Source organism: Electrophorus electricus, chromosome 1, assembly GCF_041902795.1.
Source record: "Electrophorus electricus isolate QZ-2024a chromosome 1, ASM4190279v1, whole genome shotgun sequence".
NCBI classification, from domain to species: domain Eukaryota; kingdom Metazoa; phylum Chordata; class Actinopteri; order Gymnotiformes; family Gymnotidae; genus Electrophorus; species Electrophorus electricus.
The window spans coordinates 32543469-32564975 of NC_137497.1; the positions used below are offsets into that span (position 1 = coordinate 32543469).

The window sequence follows — 21507 nt, forward strand, 5'->3', positions numbered from 1 at the left end:
CAACACGCCCACAATTATCCAATCTGTAGTCTGCCCGTCCACAAACAGCCCATCCACAATCAGCCCAAACACACCCAGTCCATCCACAATGCTCACACTGTTTCTTGCATCGTTGAGTATGACAGCATCTGCTACTGAATTTTCCCCCATCTACTGGTGGATCCCCATCTTTTAAACACTCTCACTTCCTCTATTCCATCTTTGTATACACCTCCACCCTCCACCCTGACTGAATACACCTTAACACTGACCGAATAGACCTCCACCCTCCACCCTGACTGAATACATCTCCACACGGACAAGTTATAAATTCATAGAAAATTTGGTTTATTTGCAGATATAACTGGCAAAAGAAGAGAACAGCAGCAGGGTGTTTTGTGTTCACAGTGTTGACTATCCACTGTCCTCTAAAGACCAGAGACTGGCATGTGTCTTAATGCAATCCCAATCAGATGACCTTAAGGTCAGGTGTAAAATGTGTCTTCAGGCTGGACCAATAACGTTCATTTGGAAATGACATGAATGTGAGAAGTGTCCCGTCCTGCCAAATGGTGGGTAAGGCAATTAGGAGTTGTCAAATTACAGCCAGACAGACATCGTGAACTTATTTTAAGTTAAGACCTACCCTTATTCCTATTCTGCAATATTCCCCATTCTGAATGAGGCTATCCATGAGAGATAACCTGAAGGTATAGCTACATTATGCCTTTGTTGAGAACTAAGTTAGTGTTGAGTTGAAGCTGTTCATATTTTGAAGCATTCCCTTGCCTGGATGACCTGACCTTTACTTGGATGTACTTTATTCTGACCTCAAAAGCATCCTCCAGGCCCCAGTGAGGATTGAACTCACGACCCCTGGTTTACAAGACCAGTGCTCTAACCACTGAGCTATGGAGCCTTAGTCGCTGTTTGCTAAGTCATGTGTCACATGAATTGAACCACACCTATACCGTCTGGCAGGTATGTAACTATGCTAATGCATCAGTGATAAATGCTAGCACTGCAGGGCCAAAAGATTTTAAAAAATCACTAAACACTTTTCCTCTGACTGCGTTTATCCTCTTAAATTGGTGGAACTTCATTTTTCTTCATGATATATTTGTATATAGATAAATTACAATCAAGCCTATTCACTTGAAAACTGGAAACTGATGGAACAATTTACATCAAGAATTACACCTCACAATTCCACTAAAATATTAGGTACACTGACTATTACACCTCACAAGTGCCCTACAAGACATTAGTTACACTGACTATTACACCTCATACGTTCCCTACAAGACAGTAGTTACACTGAATATTACACCTCACAAGTGCCCTACAAGACTAGTTACACTGACTATTACACGTCACAAATGTTCTACAAGACTGAGTGGCCTGTTCGTGAGAATGAGTGGCCTATGAACTTCTAATTTAAAACTTTAGTCATCATGTGACATTTCATAAAAACGCCAAAATTCTTCATTATGATTTAACATTACACAGCTTGTTCATATGATGCTAGAAAGAAAATTAGGACAACAGGAAGTATATATGCAAGATCTTTACACAATTATTCAGAAACTAAAACCTAGTAGCAGTACTGACAGACCTGTTGCAAAAACAAGCTCAGTTGGAGAAGTAGTTCATATCGTCCAGAACCTACGTCACTCCAAGGCCACGGGATAAACTACTCAAAGTCGTCGATTTTTGGTTCTTCATGTAACAAGGACAAAAGCCAGTTCATGTTGTCCTTATTATCTTTCTAGCATCATATGAACAAGCTGTGTAATGTTAAAGCATAATGAAGCAGTTTGCCGTTTTTATGAACTAAAATGTCTCCTGTTGACTGAGGCTTTAAATGATAAGTTCTTAGGCCAATCATTCTCACGAACAGGCCACTCAGTCTTGTAGAACATTTGTGACATGTACATGGACAAGGATAAACTGCAGTTTACATGGAGAGCCAGACCTTGACGACTTTGAGTAGACACCAATATCAGACTGATAATACCCCCCGAATTACAAGACCAGAGCGCTAACCACTGAGTAATGGAGAGTTGCATGACTGAGGCTCAATGAACATCTCTAGGACAAGTGGGTGATAACACAGCAGCCATGCTGAAAGATGGTAAGTCTGTAGGGCTCTATCACCAACTGCCCGTGTGGGGACTGTTTTACTACAACTAAAACTAGAGTAAAAATAAAAGAACATAAACTTTAACAGTGCAAAATTTTGGTAGAATTGGCAACCTGACCTGCTTAGTACCTGCTTAGTTTAAGCCATGTGTCAACACGCCCACAATTATCCAATCTGTAGTCTGCCCGTCCACAAACAGCCCATCCACAATCAGCCCAAACACACCCAGTCCATCCACAATGCTCACACTGTTTCTTGCATCGTTGAGTATGACAGCATCTGCTACTGAATTTTCCCCCATCTACTGGTGGATCCCCATCTTTTAAACACTCTCACTTCCTCTATTCCATCTTTGTATACACCTCCACCCTCCACCCTGACTGAATACACCTTAACACTGACCGAATAGACCTCCACCCTCCACCCTGACTGAATACATCTCCACACGGACAAGTTATAAATTCATAGAAAATTTGGTTTATTTGCAGATATAACTGGCAAAAGAAGAGAACAGCAGCAGGGTGTTTTGTGTTCACAGTGTTGACTATCCACTGTCCTCTAAAGACCAGAGACTGGCATGTGTCTTAATGCAATCCCAATCAGATGACCTTAAGGTCAGGTGTAAAATGTGTCTTCAGGCTGGACCAATAACGTTCATTTGGAAATGACATGAATGTGAGAAGTGTCCCGTCCTGCCAAATGGTGGGTAAGGCAATTAGCAGTTGTCAAATTACAGCCAGACAGACATCGTGAACTTATTTTAAGTTAAGACCTACCCTTATTCCTATTCTGCAATATTCCCCATTCTGAATGAGGCTATCCATGAGAGATAACCTGAAGGTATAGCTACATTATGCCTTTGTTGAGAACTAAGTTAGTGTTGAGTTGAAGCTGTTCATATTTTGAAGCATTCCCTTGCCTGGATGACCTGACCTTTACTTGGATGTACTTTATTCTGACCTCAAAAGCATCCTCCAGGCCCCAGTGAGGATTGAACTCACGACCCCTGGTTTACAAGACCAGTGCTCTAACCACTGAGCTATGGAGCCTTAGTCGCTGTTTGCTAAGTCATGTGTCACATGAATTGAACCACACCTATACCGTCTGGCAGGTATGTAACTATGCTAATGCATCAGTGATAAATGCTAGCACTGCAGGGCCAAAAGATTTTAAAAAATCACTAAACACTTTTCCTCTGACTGCGTTTATCCTCTTAAATTGGTGGAACTTCATTTTTCTTCATGATATATTTGTATATAGATAAATTACAATCAAGCCTATTCACTTGAAAACTGGAAACTGATGGAACAATTTACATCAAGAATTACACCTCACAATTCCACTAAAATATTAGGTACACTGACTATTACACCTCACAAGTGCCCTACAAGACATTAGTTACACTGACTATTACACCTCATACGTTCCCTACAAGACAGTAGTTACACTGAATATTACACCTCACAAGTGCCCTACAAGACTAGTTACACTGACTATTACACGTCACAAATGTTCTACAAGACTGAGTGGCCTGTTCGTGAGAATGAGTGGCCTATGAACTTCTAATTTAAAACTTTAGTCATCATGTGACATTTCATAAAAACGCCAAAATTCTTCATTATGATTTAACATTACACAGCTTGTTCATATGATGCTAGAAAGAAAATTAGGACAACAGGAAGTATATATGCAAGATCTTTACACAATTATTCAGAAACTAAAACCTAGTAGCAGTACTGACAGACCTGTTGCAAAAACAAGCTCAGTTGGAGAAGTAGTTCATATCGTCCAGAACCTACGTCACTCCAAGGCCACGGGATAAACTACTCAAAGTCGTCGATTTTTGGTTCTTCATGTAACAAGGACAAAAGCCAGTTCATGTTGTCCTTATTATCTTTCTAGCATCATATGAACAAGCTGTGTAATGTTAAAGCATAATGAAGCAGTTTGCCGTTTTTATGAACTAAAATGTCTCCTGTTGACTGAGGCTTTAAATGATAAGTTCTTAGGCCAATCATTCTCACGAACAGGCCACTCAGTCTTGTAGAACATTTGTGACATGTACATGGACAAGGATAAACTGCAGTTTACATGGAGAGCCAGACCTTGACGACTTTGAGTAGACACCAATATCAGACTGATAATACCCCCCGAATTACAAGACCAGAGCGCTAACCACTGAGTAATGGAGAGTTGCATGACTGAGGCTCAATGAACATCTCTAGGACAAGTGGGTGATAACACAGCAGCCATGCTGAAAGATGGTAAGTCTGTAGGGCTCTATCACCAACTGCCCGTGTGGGGACTGTTTTACTACAACTAAAACTAGAGTAAAAATAAAAGAACATAAACTTTAACAGTGCAAAATTTTGGTAGAATTGGCAACCTGACCTGCTTAGTACCTGCTTAGTTTAAGCCATGTGTCAACACGCCCACAATTATCCAATCTGTAGTCTGCCCGTCCACAAACAGCCCATCCACAATCAGCCCAAACACACCCAGTCCATCCACAATGCTCACACTGTTTCTTGCATCGTTGAGTATGACAGCATCTGCTACTGAATTTTCCCCCATCTACTGGTGGATCCCCATCTTTTAAACACTCTCACTTCCTCTATTCCATCTTTGTATACACCTCCACCCTCCACCCTGACTGAATACACCTTAACACTGACCGAATAGACCTCCACCCTCCACCCTGACTGAATACATCTCCACACGGACAAGTTATAAATTCATAGAAAATTTGGTTTATTTGCAGATATAACTGGCAAAAGAAGAGAACAGCAGCAGGGTGTTTTGTGTTCACAGTGTTGACTATCCACTGTCCTCTAAAGACCAGAGACTGGCATGTGTCTTAATGCAATCCCAATCAGATGACCTTAAGGTCAGGTGTAAAATGTGTCTTCAGGCTGGACCAATAACGTTCATTTGGAAATGACATGAATGTGAGAAGTGTCCCGTCCTGCCAAATGGTGGGTAAGGCAATTAGCAGTTGTCAAATTACAGCCAGACAGACATCGTGAACTTATTTTAAGTTAAGACCTACCCTTATTCCTATTCTGCAATATTCCCCATTCTGAATGAGGCTATCCATGAGAGATAACCTGAAGGTATAGCTACATTATGCCTTTGTTGAGAACTAAGTTAGTGTTGAGTTGAAGCTGTTCATATTTTGAAGCATTCCCTTGCCTGGATGACCTGACCTTTACTTGGATGTACTTTATTCTGACCTCAAAAGCATCCTCCAGGCCCCAGTGAGGATTGAACTCACGACCCCTGGTTTACAAGACCAGTGCTCTAACCACTGAGCTATGGAGCCTTAGTCGCTGTTTGCTAAGTCATGTGTCACATGAATTGAACCACACCTATACCGTCTGGCAGGTATGTAACTATGCTAATGCATCAGTGATAAATGCTAGCACTGCAGGGCCAAAAGATTTTAAAAAATCACTAAACACTTTTCCTCTGACTGCGTTTATCCTCTTAAATTGGTGGAACTTCATTTTTCTTCATGATATATTTGTATATAGATAAATTACAATCAAGCCTATTCACTTGAAAACTGGAAACTGATGGAACAATTTACACCAAGAATTACACCTCACAATTCCACTAAAATATTAGGTACACTGACTATTACACCTCACAAGTGCCCTACAAGACATTAGTTACACTGACTATTACACCTCATACGTTCCCTACAAGACAGTAGTTACACTGAATATTACACCTCACAAGTGCCCTACAAGACTAGTTACACTGACTATTACACGTCACAAATGTTCTACAAGACTGAGTGGCCTGTTCGTGAGAATGAGTGGCCTATGAACTTCTAATTTAAAACTTTAGTCATCATGTGACATTTCATAAAAACGCCAAAATTCTTCATTATGATTTAACATTACACAGCTTGTTCATATGATGCTAGAAAGAAAATTAGGACAACAGGAAGTATATATGCAAGATCTTTACACAATTATTCAGAAACTAAAACCTAGTAGCAGTACTGACAGACCTGTTGCCAAAACAAGCTCAGTTGGAGAAGTAGTTCATATCGTCCAGAACCTACGTCACTCCAAGGCCACGGGATAAACTACTCAAAGTCGTCGATTTTTGGTTCTTCATGTAACAAGGACAAAAGCCAGTTCATGTTGTCCTTATTATCTTTCTAGCATCATATGAACAAGCTGTGTAATGTTAAAGCATAATGAAGCAGTTTGCCGTTTTTATGAACTAAAATGTCTCCTGTTGACTGAGGCTTTAAATGATAAGTTCTTAGGCCAATCATTCTCACGAACAGGCCACTCAGTCTTGTAGAACATTTGTGACATGTACATGGACAAGGATAAACTGCAGTTTACATGGAGAGCCAGACCTTGACGACTTTGAGTAGACACCAATATCAGACTGATAATACCCGAATTACAAGACCAGAGCGCTAACCACTGAGTAATGGAGAGTTGCATGACTGAGGCTCAATGAACATCTCTAGGACAAGTGGGTGATAACACAGCAGCCATGCTGAAAGATGGTAAGTCTGTAGGGCTCTATCACCAACTGCCCGTGTGGGGACTGTTTTACTACAACTAAAACTAGAGTAAAAATAAAAGAACATAAACTTTAACAGTGCAAAATTTTGGTAGAATTGGCAACCTGACCTGCTTAGTACCTGCTTAGTTTAAGCCATGTGTCAACACGCCCACAATTATCCAATCTGAAGTCTGCCCGTCCACAAACAGCCCATCCACAATCAGCCCAAACACACCCAGTCCATCCACAATGCTCACACTGTTTCTTGCATCGTTGAGTATGACAGCATCTGCTACTGAATTTTCCCCCATCTACTGGTGGATCCCCATCTTTTAAACACTCTCACTTCCTCTATTCCATCTTTGTATACACCTCCACCCTCCACCCTGACTGAATACACCTTAACACTGACCGAATAGACCTCCACCCTCCACCCTGACTGAATACATCTCCACACGGACAAGTTATAAATTCATAGAAAATTTGGTTTATTTGCAGATATAACTGGCAAAAGAAGAGAACAGCAGCAGGGTGTTTTGTGTTCACAGTGTTGACTATCCACTGTCCTCTAAAGACCAGAGACTGGCATGTGTCTTAATGCAATCCCAATCAGATGACCTTAAGGTCAGGTGTAAAATGTGTCTTCAGGCTGGACCAATAACGTTCATTTGGAAATGACATGAATGTGAGAAGTGTCCCGTCCTGCCAAATGGTGGGTAAGGCAATTAGGAGTTGTCAAATTACAGCCAGACAGACATCGTGAACTTATTTTAAGTTAAGACCTACCCTTATTCCTATTCTGCAATATTCCCCATTCTGAATGAGGCTATCCATGAGAGATAACCTGAAGGTATAGCTACATTATGCCTTTGTTGAGAACTAAGTTAGTGTTGAGTTGAAGCTGTTCATATTTTGAAGCATTCCCTTGCCTGGATGACCTGACCTTTACTTGGATGTACTTTATTCTGACCTCAAAAGCATCCTCCAGGCCCCAGTGAGGATTGAACTCACGACCCCTGGTTTACAAGACCAGTGCTCTAACCACTGAGCTATGGAGCCTTAGTCGCTGTTTGCTAAGTCATGTGTCACATGAATTGAACCACACCTATACCGTCTGGCAGGTATGTAACTATGCTAATGCATCAGTGATAAATGCTAGCACTGCAGGGCCAAAAGATTTTAAAAAATCACTAAACACTTTTCCTCTGACTGCGTTTATCCTCTTAAATTGGTGGAACTTCATTTTTCTTCATGATATATTTGTATATAGATAAATTACAATCAAGCCTATTCACTTGAAAACTGGAAACTGATGGAACAATTTACACCAAGAATTACACCTCACAATTCCACTAAAATATTAGGTACACTGACTATTACACCTCACAAGTGCCCTACAAGACATTAGTTACACTGACTATTACACCTCATACGTTCCCTACAAGACAGTAGTTACACTGAATATTACACCTCACAAGTGCCCTACAAGACTAGTTACACTGACTATTACACGTCACAAATGTTCTACAAGACTGAGTGGCCTGTTCGTGAGAATGAGTGGCCTATGAACTTCTAATTTAAAACTTTAGTCATCATGTGACATTTCATAAAAACGCCAAAATTCTTCATTATGATTTAACATTACACAGCTTGTTCATATGATGCTAGAAAGAAAATTAGGACAACAGGAAGTATATATGCAAGATCATTACACAATTATTCAGAAACTAAAACCTAGTAGCAGTACTGACAGACCTGTTGCCAAAACAAGCTCAGTTGGAGAAGTAGTTCATATCGTCCAGAACCTACGTCACTCCAAGGCCACGGGATAAACTACTCAAAGTCGTCGATTTTTGGTTCTTCATGTAACAAGGACAAAAGCCAGTTCATGTTGTCCTTATTATCTTTCTAGCATCATATGAACAAGCTGTGTAATGTTAAAGCATAATGAAGCAGTTTGCCGTTTTTATGAACTAAAATGTCTCCTGTTGACTGAGGCTTTAAATGATAAGTTCTTAGGCCAATCATTCTCACGAACAGGCCACTCAGTCTTGTAGAACATTTGTGACATGTACATGGACAAGGATAAACTGCAGTTTACATGGAGAGCCAGACCTTGACGACTTTGAGTAGACACCAATATCAGACTGATAATACCCGAATTACAAGACCAGAGCGCTAACCACTGAGTAATGGAGAGTTGCATGACTGAGGCTCAATGAACATCTCTAGGACAAGTGGGTGATAACACAGCAGCCATGCTGAAAGATGGTAAGTCTGTAGGGCTCTATCACCAACTGCCCGTGTGGGGACTGTTTTACTACAACTAAAACTAGAGTAAAAATAAAAGAACATAAACTTTAACAGTGCAAAATTTTGGTAGAATTGGCAACCTGACCTGCTTAGTACCTGCTTAGTTTAAGCCATGTGTCAACACGCCCACAATTATCCAATCTGTAGTCTGCACGTCCACAAACAGCCCATCCACAATCAGCCCAAACACACCCAGTCCATCCACAATGCTCACACTGTTTCTTGCATCGTTGAGTATGACAGCATCTGCTACTGAATTTTCCCCCATCTACTGGTGGATCCCCATCTTTTAAACACTCTCACTTCCTCTATTCCATCTTTGTATACACCTCCACCCTCCACCCTGACTGAATACACCTTAACACTGACCGAATAGACCTCCACCCTCCACCCTGACTGAATACATCTCCACACGGACAAGTTATAAATTCATAGAAAATTTGGTTTATTTGCAGATATAACTGGCAAAAGAAGAGAACAGCAGCAGGGTGTTTTGTGTTCACAGTGTTGACTATCCACTGTCCTCTAAAGACCAGAGACTGGCATGTGTCTTAATGCAATCCCAATCAGATGACCTTAAGGTCAGGTGTAAAATGTGTCTTCAGGCTGGACCAATAACTTTCATTTGGAAATGACATGAATGTGAGAAGTGTCCCGTCCTGCCAAATGGTGGGTAAGGCAATTAGGAGTTGTCAAATTACAGACAGACAGACATCGTGAACTTATTTTAAGTTAAGACCTACCCTTATTCCTATTCTGCAATATTCCCCATTCTGAATGAGGCTATCCATGAGAGATAACCTGAAGGTATAGCTACATTATGCCTTTGTTGAGAACTAAGTTAGTGTTGAGTTGAAGCTGTTCATATTTTGAAGCATTCCCTTGCCTGGATGACCTGACCTTTACTTGGATGTACTTTATTCTGACCTCAAAAGCATCCTCCAGGCCACAGTGAAGATTGAACTCACGACCCCTGGCTTACAAGACCAGTGCTCTAACCACTGAGCGACTAAGGCTGTTGCCAAAACAAGCTCAGTTGGAGAAGTAGTTCATATCGTCCAGAACCTACGTCACTCCAAGGCCACGGGATAAACTACTCAAAGTCGTCGATTTTTGGTTCTTCATGTAACAAGGACAAAAGCCAGTTCATGTTGTCCTTATTATCTTTCTAGCATCATATGAACAAGCTGTGTAATGTTAAAGCATAATGAAGCAGTTTGCCGTTTTTATGAACTAAAATGTCTCCTGTTGACTGAGGCTTTAAATGATAAGTTCTTAGGCCAATCATTCTCACGAACAGGCCACTCAGTCTTGTAGAACATTTGTGACATGTACATGGACAAGGATAAACTGCAGTTTACATGGAGAGCCAGACCTTGACGACTTTGAGTAGACACCAATATCAGACTGATAATACCCGAATTACAAGACCAGAGCGCTAACCACTGAGTAATGGAGAGTTGCATGACTGAGGCTCAATGAACATCTCTAGGACAAGTGGGTGATAACACAGCAGCCATGCTGAAAGATGGTAAGTCTGTAGGGCTCTATCACCAACTGCCCGTGTGGGGACTGTTTTACTACAACTAAAACTAGAGTAAAAATAAAAGAACATAAACTTTAACAGTGCAAAATTTTGGTAGAATTGGCAACCTGACCTGCTTAGTACCTGCTTAGTTTAAGCCATGTGTCAACACGCCCACAATTATCCAATCTGAAGTCTGCCCGTCCACAAACAGCCCATCCACAATCAGCCCAAACACACCCAGTCCATCCACAATGCTCACACTGTTTCTTGCATCGTTGAGTATGACAGCATCTGCTACTGAATTTTCCCCCATCTACTGGTGGATCCCCATCTTTTAAACACTCTCACTTCCTCTATTCCATCTTTGTATACACCTCCACCCTCCACCCTGACTGAATACACCTTAACACTGACCGAATAGACCTCCACCCTCCACCCTGACTGAATACATCTCCACACGGACAAGTTATAAATTCATAGAAAATTTGGTTTATTTGCAGATATAACTGGCAAAAGAAGAGAACAGCAGCAGGGTGTTTTGTGTTCACAGTGTTGACTATCCACTGTCCTCTAAAGACCAGAGACTGGCATGTGTCTTAATGCAATCCCAATCAGATGACCTTAAGGTCAGGTGTAAAATGTGTCTTCAGGCTGGACCAATAACGTTCATTTGGAAATGACATGAATGTGAGAAGTGTCCCGTCCTGCCAAATGGTGGGTAAGGCAATTAGGAGTTGTCAAATTACAGCCAGACAGACATCGTGAACTTATTTTAAGTTAAGACCTACCCTTATTCCTATTCTGCAATATTCCCCATTCTGAAGGAGGCTATCCATGAGAGATAACCTGAAGGTATAGCTACATTATGCCTTTGTTGAGAACTAAGTTAGTGTTGAGTTGAAGCTGTTCATATTTTGAAGCATTCCCTTGCCTGGATGACCTGACCTTTACTTGGATGTACTTTATTCTGACCTCAAAAGCATCCTCCAGGCCCCAGTGAGGATTGAACTCACGACCCCTGGTTTACAAGACCAGTGCTCTAACCACTGAGCTATGGAGCCTTAGTCGCTGTTTGCTAAGTCATGTGTCACATGAATTGAACCACACCTATACCGTCTGGCAGGTATGTAACTATGCTAATGCATCAGTGATAAATGCTAGCACTGCAGGGCCAAAAGATTTTAAAAAATCACTAAACACTTTTCCTCTGACTGCGTTTATCCTCTTAAATTGGTGGAACTTCATTTTTCTTCATGATATATTTGTATATAGATAAATTACAATCAAGCCTATTCACTTGAAAACTGGAAACTGATGGAACAATTTACACCAAGAATTACACCTCACAATTCCACTAAAATATTAGGTACACTGACTATTACACCTCACAAGTGCCCTACAAGACATTAGTTACACTGACTATTACACCTCATACGTTCCCTACAAGACAGTAGTTACACTGAATATTACACCTCACAAGTGCCCTACAAGACTAGTTACACTGACTATTACACGTCACAAATGTTCTACAAGACTGAGTGGCCTGTTCGTGAGAATGAGTGGCCTATGAACTTCTAATTTAAAACTTTAGTCATCATGTGACATTTCATAAAAACGCCAAAATTCTTCATTATGATTTAACATTACACAGCTTGTTCATATGATGCTAGAAAGAAAATTAGGACAACAGGAAGTATATATGCAAGATCTTTACACAATTATTCAGAAACTAAAACCTAGTAGCAGTACTGACAGACCTGTTGCCAAAACAAGCTCAGTTGGAGAAGTAGTTCATATCGTCCAGAACCTACGTCACTCCAAGGCCACGGGATAAACTACTCAAAGTCGTCGATTTTTGGTTCTTCATGTAACAAGGACAAAAGCCAGTTCATGTTGTCCTTATTATCTTTCTAGCATCATATGAACAAGCTGTGTAATGTTAAAGCATAATGAAGCAGTTTGCCGTTTTTATGAACTAAAATGTCTCCTGTTGACTGAGGCTTTAAATGATAAGTTCTTAGGCCAATCATTCTCACGAACAGGCCACTCAGTCTTGTAGAACATTTGTGACATGTACATGGACAAGGATAAACTGCAGTTTACATGGAGAGCCAGACCTTGACGACTTTGAGTAGACACCAATATCAGACTGATAATACCCGAATTACAAGACCAGAGCGCTAACCACTGAGTAATGGAGAGTTGCATGACTGAGGCTCAATGAACATCTCTAGGACAAGTGGGTGATAACACAGCAGCCATGCTGAAAGATGGTAAGTCTGTAGGGCTCTATCACCAACTGCCCGTGTGGGGACTGTTTTACTACAACTAAAACTAGAGTAAAAATAAAAGAACATAAACTTTAACAGTGCAAAATTTTGGTAGAATTGGCAACCTGACCTGCTTAGTACCTGCTTAGTTTAAGCCATGTGTCAACACGCCCACAATTATCCAATCTGTAGTCTGCCCGTCCACAAACAGCCCATCCACAATCAGCCCAAACACACCCAGTCCATCCACAATGCTCACACTGTTTCTTGCATCGTTGAGTATGACAGCATCTGCTACTGAATTTTCCCCCATCTACTGGTGGATCCCCATCTTTTAAACACTCTCACTTCCTCTATTCCATCTTTGTATACACCTCCACCCTCCACCCTGACTGAATACACCTTAACACTGACCGAATAGACCTCCACCCTCCACCCTGACTGAATACATCTCCACACGGACAAGTTATAAATTCATAGAAAATTTGGTTTATTTGCAGATATAACTGGCAAAAGAAGAGAACAGCAGCAGGGTGTTTTGTGTTCACAGTGTTGACTATCCACTGTCCTCTGAAGACCAGAGACTGGCATGTGTCTTAATGCAATCCCAATCAGATGACCTTAAGGTCAGGTGTAAAATGTGTCTACAGGCTGGACCAATAACGTTCATTTGGAAATGACATGAATGTGAGAAGTGTCCCGTCCTGCCAAATGGTGGGTAAGGCAATTAGGAGTTGTCAAATTACAGCCAGACAGACATCGTGAACTTATTTTAAGTTAAGACCTACCCTTATTCCTATTCTGCAATATTCCCCATTCTGAATGAGGCTATCCATGAGAGATAACCTGAAGGTATAGCTACATTATGCCTTTGTTGAGAACTAAGTTACTGTTGAGTTGAAGCTTTTCATATTTTGAAGCATTCCCTTGCCTGGATGACCTGACCTTTACTTGGATGTACTTTATTCTGACCTCAAAAGCATCCTCCAGGACCCAGTGAGGATTGAACTCACGACCCCTGGCTTACAAGACCAGTGCTCTAACCACTGAGCAACTAAGGCTGTTGCCAAAACAAGCTCAGTTGGAGAAGTAGTTCATATCGTCCAGAACCTACGTCACTCCAAGGCCACGGGATAAACTACTCAAAGTCGTCGATTTTTGGTTCTTCATGTAACAAGGACAAAAGCCAGTTCATGTTGTCCTTATTATCTTTCTAGCATCATATGAACAAGCTGTGTAATGTTAAAGCATAATGAAGCAGTTTGCCGTTTTTATGAACTAAAATGTCTCCTGTTGACTGAGGCTTTAAATGATAAGTTCTTAGGCCAATCATTCTCACGAACAGGCCACTCAGTCTTGTAGAACATTTGTGACATGTACATGGACAAGGATAAACTGCAGTTTACATGGAGAGCCAGACCTTGACGACTTTGAGTAGACACCAATATCAGACTGATAATACCCGAATTACAAGACCAGAGCGCTAACCACTGAGTAATGGAGAGTTGCATGACTGAGGCTCAATGAACATCTCTAGGACAAGTGGGTGATAACACAGCAGCCATGCTGAAAGATGGTAAGTCTGTAGGGCTCTATCACCAACTGCCCGTGTGGGGACTGTTTTACTACAACTAAAACTAGAGTAAAAATAAAAGAACATAAACTTTAACAGTGCAAAATTTTGGTAGAATTGGCAACCTGACCTGCTTAGTACCTGCTTAGTTTAAGCCATGTGTCAACACGCCCACAATTATCCAATCTGTAGTCTGCCCGTCCACAAACAGCCCATCCACAATCAGCCCAAACACACCCAGTCCATCCACAATGCTCACACTGTTTCTTGCATCGTTGAGTATGACAGCATCTGCTACTGAATTTTCCCCCATCTACTGGTGGATCCCCATCTTTTAAACACTCTCACTTCCTCTATTCCATCTTTGTATACACCTCCACCCTCCACCCTGACTGAATACACCTTAACACTGACTGAATAGACCTCCACCCTCCACCCTGACTGAATACATCTCCACACGGACAAGTTATAAATTCATAGAAAATTTGGTTTATTTGCAGATATAACTGGCAAAAGAAGAGAACAGCAGCAGGGTGTTTTGTGTTCACAGTGTTGACTATCCACTGTCCTCTGAAGACCAGAGACTGGCATGTGTCTTAATGCAATCCCAATCAGATGACCTTAAGGTCAGGTGTAAAATGTGTCTACAGGCTGGACCAATAACTTTCATTTGGAAATGACATGAATGTGAGAAGTGTCCCGTCCTGCCAAATGGTGGGTAAGGCAATTAGGAGTTGTCAAATTACAGCCAGACAGACATCGTGAACTTATTTTAAGTTAAGACCTACCCTTATTCCTATTCTGCAATATTCCCCATTCTGAATGAGGCTATCCATGAGAGATAACCTGAAGGTATAGCTACATTATGCCTTTGTTGAGAACTAAGTTACTGTTGAGTTGAAGCTTTTCATATTTTGAAGCATTCCCTTGCCTGGATGACCTGACCTTTACTTGGATGTACTTTATTCTGACCTCAAAAGCATCCTCCAGGCCCCAGTGAGGATTGAACTCACGACCCCTGGTTTACAAGACCAGTGCTCTAACCACTGAGCTATGGAGCCTTAGTCACTGTTTGCTAAGTCATGTGTCACATGAATTGAACCACACCTATACCGTCTGGCAGGTATGTAACTATGCTAATGCATCAGTGATAAATGCTAGCACTGCAGGGCCAAAAGATTTTAAAAAATCACTAAACACTTTTCCTCTGACTGCGTTTATCCTCTTAAATTGGTGGAACTTCATTTTTCTTCATGATATACTTGTATATAGATAAATTACAATCAAGCCTATTCACTTGAAAACTGGAAACTGATGGAACAATTTACACCAAGAATTACACCTCACAATTCCACTAAAATATTAGGTACACTGACTATTACACCTCACAAGTGCCCTACAAGACATTAGTTACACTGACTATTACACCTCATACGTTCCCTACAAGACAGTAGTTACACTGAATATTACACCTCACAAGTGCCCTACAAGACTAGTTACACTGACTATTACACGTCACAAATGTTCTACAAGACTGAGTGGCCTGTTCGTGAGAATGAGTGGCCTATGAACTTCTAATTTAAAACTTTAGTCATCATGTGACATTTCATAAAAACGCCAAAATTCTTCATTATGATTTAACATTACACAGCTTGTTCATATGATGCTAGAAAGAAAATTAGGACAACAGGAAGTATATATGCAAGATCTTTACACAATTATTCAGAAACTAAAACCTAGTAGCAGTACTGACAGACCTGTTGCCAAAACAAGCTCAGTTGGAGAAGTAGTTCATATCGTCCAGAACCTACGTCACTCCAAGGCCACGGGATAAACTACTCAAAGTCGTCGATTTTTGGTTCTTCATGTAACAAGGACAAAAGCCAGTTCATGTTGTCCTTATTATCTTTCTAGCATCATATGAACAAGCTGTGTAATGTTAAAGCATAATGAAGCAGTTTGCCGTTTTTATGAACTAAAATGTCTCCTGTTGACTGAGGCTTTAAATGATAAGTTCTTAGGCCAATCATTCTCACGAACAGGCCACTCAGTCTTGTAGAACATTTGTGACATGTACATGGACAAGGATAAACTGCAGTTTACATGGAGAGCCAGACCTTGACGACTTTGAGTAGACACCAATATCAGACTGATAATACCCGAATTACAAGACCAGAGCGCTAACCACTGAGTAATGGAGAGTTGCATGACTGAGGCTCAATGAACATCTCTAGGACAAGTGGGTGATAACACAGCAGCCATGCTGAAAGATGGTAAGTCTGTAGGGCTCTATCACCAACTGCCCGTGTGGGGACTGTTTTACTACAACTAAAACTAGAGTAAAAATAAAAGAACATAAACTTTAACAGTGCAAAATTTTGGTAGAATTGGCAACCTGACCTGCTTAGTACCTGCTTAGTTTAAGCCATGTGTCAACACGCCCACAATTATCCAATCTGTAGTCTGCCCGTCCACAAACAGCCCATCCACAATCAGCCCAAACACACCCAGTCCATCCACAATGCTCACACTGTTTCTTGCATCGTTGAGTATGACAGCATCTGCTACTGAATTTTCCCCCATCTACTGGTGGATCCCCATCTTTTAAACACTCTCACTTCCTCTATTCCATCTTTGTATACACCTCCACCCTCCACCCTGACTGAATACACCTTAACACTGACTGAATAGACCTCCACCCTCCACCCTGACTGAATACATCTCCACACGGACAAGTTATAAATTCATAGAAAATTTGGTTTATTTGCAGATATAACTGGCAAAAGAAGAGAACAGCAGCAGGGTGTTTTGTGTTCACAGTGTTGACTATCCACTGTCCTCTGAAGACCAGAGACTGGCATGTGTCTTAATGCAATCCCAATCAGATGACCTTAAGGTCAGGTGTAAAATGTGTCTACAGGCTGGACCAATAACTTTCATTTGGAAATGACATGAATGTGAGAAGTGTCCCGTCCTGCCAAATGGTGGGTAAGGCAATTAGGAGTTGTCAAATTACAGCCAGACAGACATCGTGAACTTATTTTAAGTTAAGACCTACCCTTATTCCTATTCTGCAATATTCCCCATTCTGAATGAGGCTATCCATGAGAGATAACCTGAAGGTATAGCTACATTATGCCTTTGTTGAGAACTAAGTTACTGTTGAGTTGAAGCTTTTCATATTTTGAAGCATTCCCTTGCCTGGATGACCTGATCTTTACTTGGATGTACTTTATTCTGACCTCAAAAGCATCCTCCAGGCCCCAGTGAGGATTGAACTCACGACCCCTGGTTTACAAGACCAGTGCTCTAACCACTGAGCTATGGAGCCTTAGTCGCTGTTTGCTAAGTCATGTGTCACATGAATTGAACCACACCTATACCGTCTAGCAGGTATGTAACTATGCTAATGCATCAGTGATAAATGCTAGCACTGCAGGGCCAAAAGATTTTAAAAAATCACTAAACACTTTTCCTCTGACTGCGTTTATCCTCTTAAATTGGTGGAACTTCATTTTTCTTCATGATATATTTGTATATAGATAAATTACAATCAAGCCTATTCACTTGAAAACTGGAAACTGATGGAACAATTTACACCAAGAATTACACCTCACAATTCCACTAAAATATTAGGTACACTGACTATTACACCTCACAAGTGCCCTACAAGACATTAGTTACACTGACTATTACACCTCATACGTTCCCTACAAGACAGTAGTTACACTGAATATTACACCTCACAAGTGCCCTACAAGACTAGTTACACTGACTATTACACGTCACAAATGTTCTACAAGACTGAGTGGCCTGTTCGTGAGAATGAGTGGCCTATGAACTTCTAATTTAAAACTTTAGTCATCATGTGACATTTCATAAAAACGCCAAAATTCTTCATTATGATTTAACATTACACAGCTTGTTCATATGATGCTAGAAAGAAAATTAGGACAACAGGAAGTATATATGCAAGATCTTTACACAATTATTCAGAAACTAAAACCTAGTAGCAGTACTGACAGACCTGTTGCCAAAACAAGCTCAGTTGGAGAAGTAGTTCATATCGTCCAGAACCTACGTCACTCCAAGGCCACGGGATAAACTACTCAAAGTCGTCGATTTTTGGTTCTTCATGTAACAAGGACAAAAGCCAGTTCATGTTGTCCTTATTATCTTTCTAGCATCATATGAACAAGCTGTGTAATGTTAAAGCATAATGAAGCAGTTTGCCGTTTTTATGAACTAAAATGTCTCCTGTTGACTGAGGCTTTAAATGATAAGTTCTTAGGCCAATCATTCTCACGAACAGGCCACTCAGTCTTGTAGAACATTTGTGACATGTACATGGACAAGGATAAACTGCAGTTTACATGGAGAGCCAGACCTTGACGACTTTGAGTAGACACCAATATCAGACTGATAATACCCGAATTACAAGACCAGAGCGCTAACCACTGAGTAATGGAGAGTTGCATGACTGAGGCTCAATGAACATCTCTAGGACAAGTGGGTGATAACACAGCAGCCATGCTGAAAGATGGTAAGTCTGTAGGGCTCTATCACCAACTGCCCGTGTGGGGACTGTTTTACTACAACTAAAACTAGAGTAAAAATAAAAGAACATAAACTTTAACAGTGCAAAATTTTGGTAGAATTGGCAACCTGACCTGCTTAGTACCTGCTTAGTTTAAGCCATGTGTCAACACGCCCACAATTATCCAATCTGTAGTCTGCCCGTCCACAAACAGCCCATCCACAATCAGCCCAAACACACCCAGTCCATCCACAATGCTCACACTGTTTCTTGCATCGTTGAGTATGACAGCATCTGCTACTGAATTTTCCCCCATCTACTGGTGGATCCCCATCTTTTAAACACTCTCACTTCCTCTATTCCATCTTTGTATACACCTCCACCCTCCACCCTGACTGAATACACCTTAACACTGACCGAATAGACCTCCACCCTCCACCCTGACTGAATACATCTCCACACGGACAAGTTATAAATTCATAGAAAATTTGGTTTATTTGCAGATATAACTGGCAAAAGAAGAGAACAGCAGCAGGGTGTTTTGTGTTCACAGTGTTGACTATCCACTGTCCTCTGAAGACCAGAGACTGGCATGTGTCTTAATGCAATCCCAATCAGATGACCTTAAGGTCAGGTGTAAAATGTGTCTACAGGCTGGACCAATAACGTTCATTTGGAAATGACATGAATGTGAGAAGTGTCCCGTCCTGCCAAATGGTGGGTAAGGCAATTAGGAGTTGTCAAATTACAGCCAGACAGACATCGTGAACTTATTTTAAGTTAAGACCTACCCTTATTCCTATTCTGCAATATTCCCCATTCTGAATGAGGCTATCCATGAGAGATAACCTGAAGGTATAGCTACATTATGCCTTTGTTGAGAACTAAGTTACTGTTGAGTTGAAGCTTTTCATATTTTGAAGCATTCCCTTGCCTGGATGACCTGATCTTTACTTGGATGTACTTTATTCTGACCTCAAAAGCATCCTCCAGGCCCCAGTGAGGATTGAACTCACGACCCCTGGTTTACAAGACCAGTGCTCTAACCACTGAGCTATGGAGCCTTAGTCGCTGTTTGCTAAGTCATGTGTCACATGAATTGAACCACACCTATACCGTCTAGCAGGTATGTAACTATGCTAATGCATCAGTGATAAATGCTAGCACTGCAGGGCCAAAAGATTTTAAAAAATCACTAAACACTTTTCCTCTGACTGCGTTTATCCTCTTAAATTGGTGGAACTTCATTTTTCTTCATGATATATTTGTATATAGATAAATTACAATCAAGCCTATTCACTTGAAAACTGGAAACTGATGGAACAATTTACACCAAGAATTACACCTCACAATTCCACTAAAATATTAGGTACACTGACTATTACACCTCACAAGTGCCCTACAAGACATTAGTTACACTGACTATTACACCTCATACGTTCCCTACAAGACAGTAGTTACACTGAATATTACACCTCACAAGTGCCCTACAAGACTAGTTACACTGACTATTACACGTCACAAATGTTCTACAAGACTGAGTGGCCTGTTCGTGAGAATGAGTGGCCTATGAACTTCTAATTTAAAACTTTAGTCATCATGTGACATTTCATAAAAACGCCAAAATTCTTCATTATGATTTAACATTACACAGCTTGTTCATATGATGCTAGAAAGAAAATTAGGACAACAGGAAGTATATATGCAAGATCTTTACACAATTATTCAGAAACTAAAACCTAGTAGCAGTACTGACAGACCTGTTGCCAAAACAAGCTCAGTTGGAGAAGTAGTTCATATCGTCCAGAACCTACGTCACTCCAAGGCCACGGGATAAACTACTCAAAGTCGTCGATTTTTGGTTCTTCATGTAACAAGGACAAAAGCCAGTTCATGTTGTCCTTATTATCTTTCTAGCATCATATGAACAAGCTGTGTAATGTTAAAGCATAATGAAGCAGTTTGCCGTTTTTATGAACTAAAATGTCTCCTGTTGACTGAGGCTTTAAATGATAAGTTCTTAGGCCAATCATTCTCACGAACAGGCCACTCAGTCTTGTAGAACATTTGTGACATGTACATGGACAAGGATAAACTGCAGTTTACATGGAGAGCCAGACCTTGACGACTTTGAGTAGACACCAATATCAGACTGATAATACCCGAATTACAAGACCAGAGCGCTAACCACTGAGTAATGGAGAGTTGCATGACTGAGGCTCAATGAACATCTCTAGGACAAGTGGGTGATAACACAGCAGCCATGCTGAAAGATGGTAAGTCTGTAGGGCTCTATCACCAACTGCCCGTGTGGGGACTGTTTTACTACAACTAAAACTAGAGTAAAAATAAAAGAACATAAACTTTAACAGTGCAAAATTTTGGTAGAATTGGCAACCTGACCTGCTTAGTACCTGCTTAGTTTAAGCCATGTGTCAACACGCCCACAATTATCCAATCTGTAGTCTGCCCGTCCACAAACAGCCCATCCACAATCAGCCCAAACACACCCAGTCCATCCACAATGCTCACACTGTTTCTTGCATCGTTGAGTATGACAGCATCTGCTACTGAATTTTCCCCCATCTACTGGTGGATCCCCATCTTTTAAACACTCTCACTTCCTCTATT

At 40.9% G+C, this 21507-nt stretch overlaps 8 non-coding genes across 8 annotated transcripts; all 8 read right to left on the reverse strand.

The window, feature by feature from the left end:
• Window positions 1–825: 825 nt before the first annotated feature.
• On the reverse strand, window positions 826–898 carry trnat-ugu (transfer RNA threonine (anticodon UGU)). The gene has a single exon. It is a non-coding gene; the product is annotated as a tRNA-Thr (tRNA).
• Window positions 899–3098: 2200 nt separating this feature from the next.
• trnat-ugu (transfer RNA threonine (anticodon UGU)) lies at window positions 3099–3171 on the reverse strand. Its single transcript has one exon. It is a non-coding gene; the product is annotated as a tRNA-Thr (tRNA).
• A 2200-nt stretch (window positions 3172–5371) lies between these two features.
• On the reverse strand, window positions 5372–5444 carry trnat-ugu (transfer RNA threonine (anticodon UGU)). The gene has a single exon. It is a non-coding gene; the product is annotated as a tRNA-Thr (tRNA).
• Window positions 5445–7641: 2197 nt separating this feature from the next.
• Window positions 7642–7714, reverse strand: trnat-ugu (transfer RNA threonine (anticodon UGU)). The gene has a single exon. It is a non-coding gene; the product is annotated as a tRNA-Thr (tRNA).
• A 3770-nt stretch (window positions 7715–11484) lies between these two features.
• trnat-ugu (transfer RNA threonine (anticodon UGU)) lies at window positions 11485–11557 on the reverse strand. The gene has a single exon. It is a non-coding gene; the product is annotated as a tRNA-Thr (tRNA).
• Window positions 11558–15327: 3770 nt separating this feature from the next.
• Window positions 15328–15400, reverse strand: trnat-ugu (transfer RNA threonine (anticodon UGU)). Its single transcript has one exon. It is a non-coding gene; the product is annotated as a tRNA-Thr (tRNA).
• Window positions 15401–17597: 2197 nt separating this feature from the next.
• Window positions 17598–17670, reverse strand: trnat-ugu (transfer RNA threonine (anticodon UGU)). The gene has a single exon. It is a non-coding gene; the product is annotated as a tRNA-Thr (tRNA).
• Window positions 17671–19867: 2197 nt separating this feature from the next.
• On the reverse strand, window positions 19868–19940 carry trnat-ugu (transfer RNA threonine (anticodon UGU)). The gene has a single exon. It is a non-coding gene; the product is annotated as a tRNA-Thr (tRNA).
• Between the last annotated feature and the right edge of the window lie 1567 nt (window positions 19941–21507).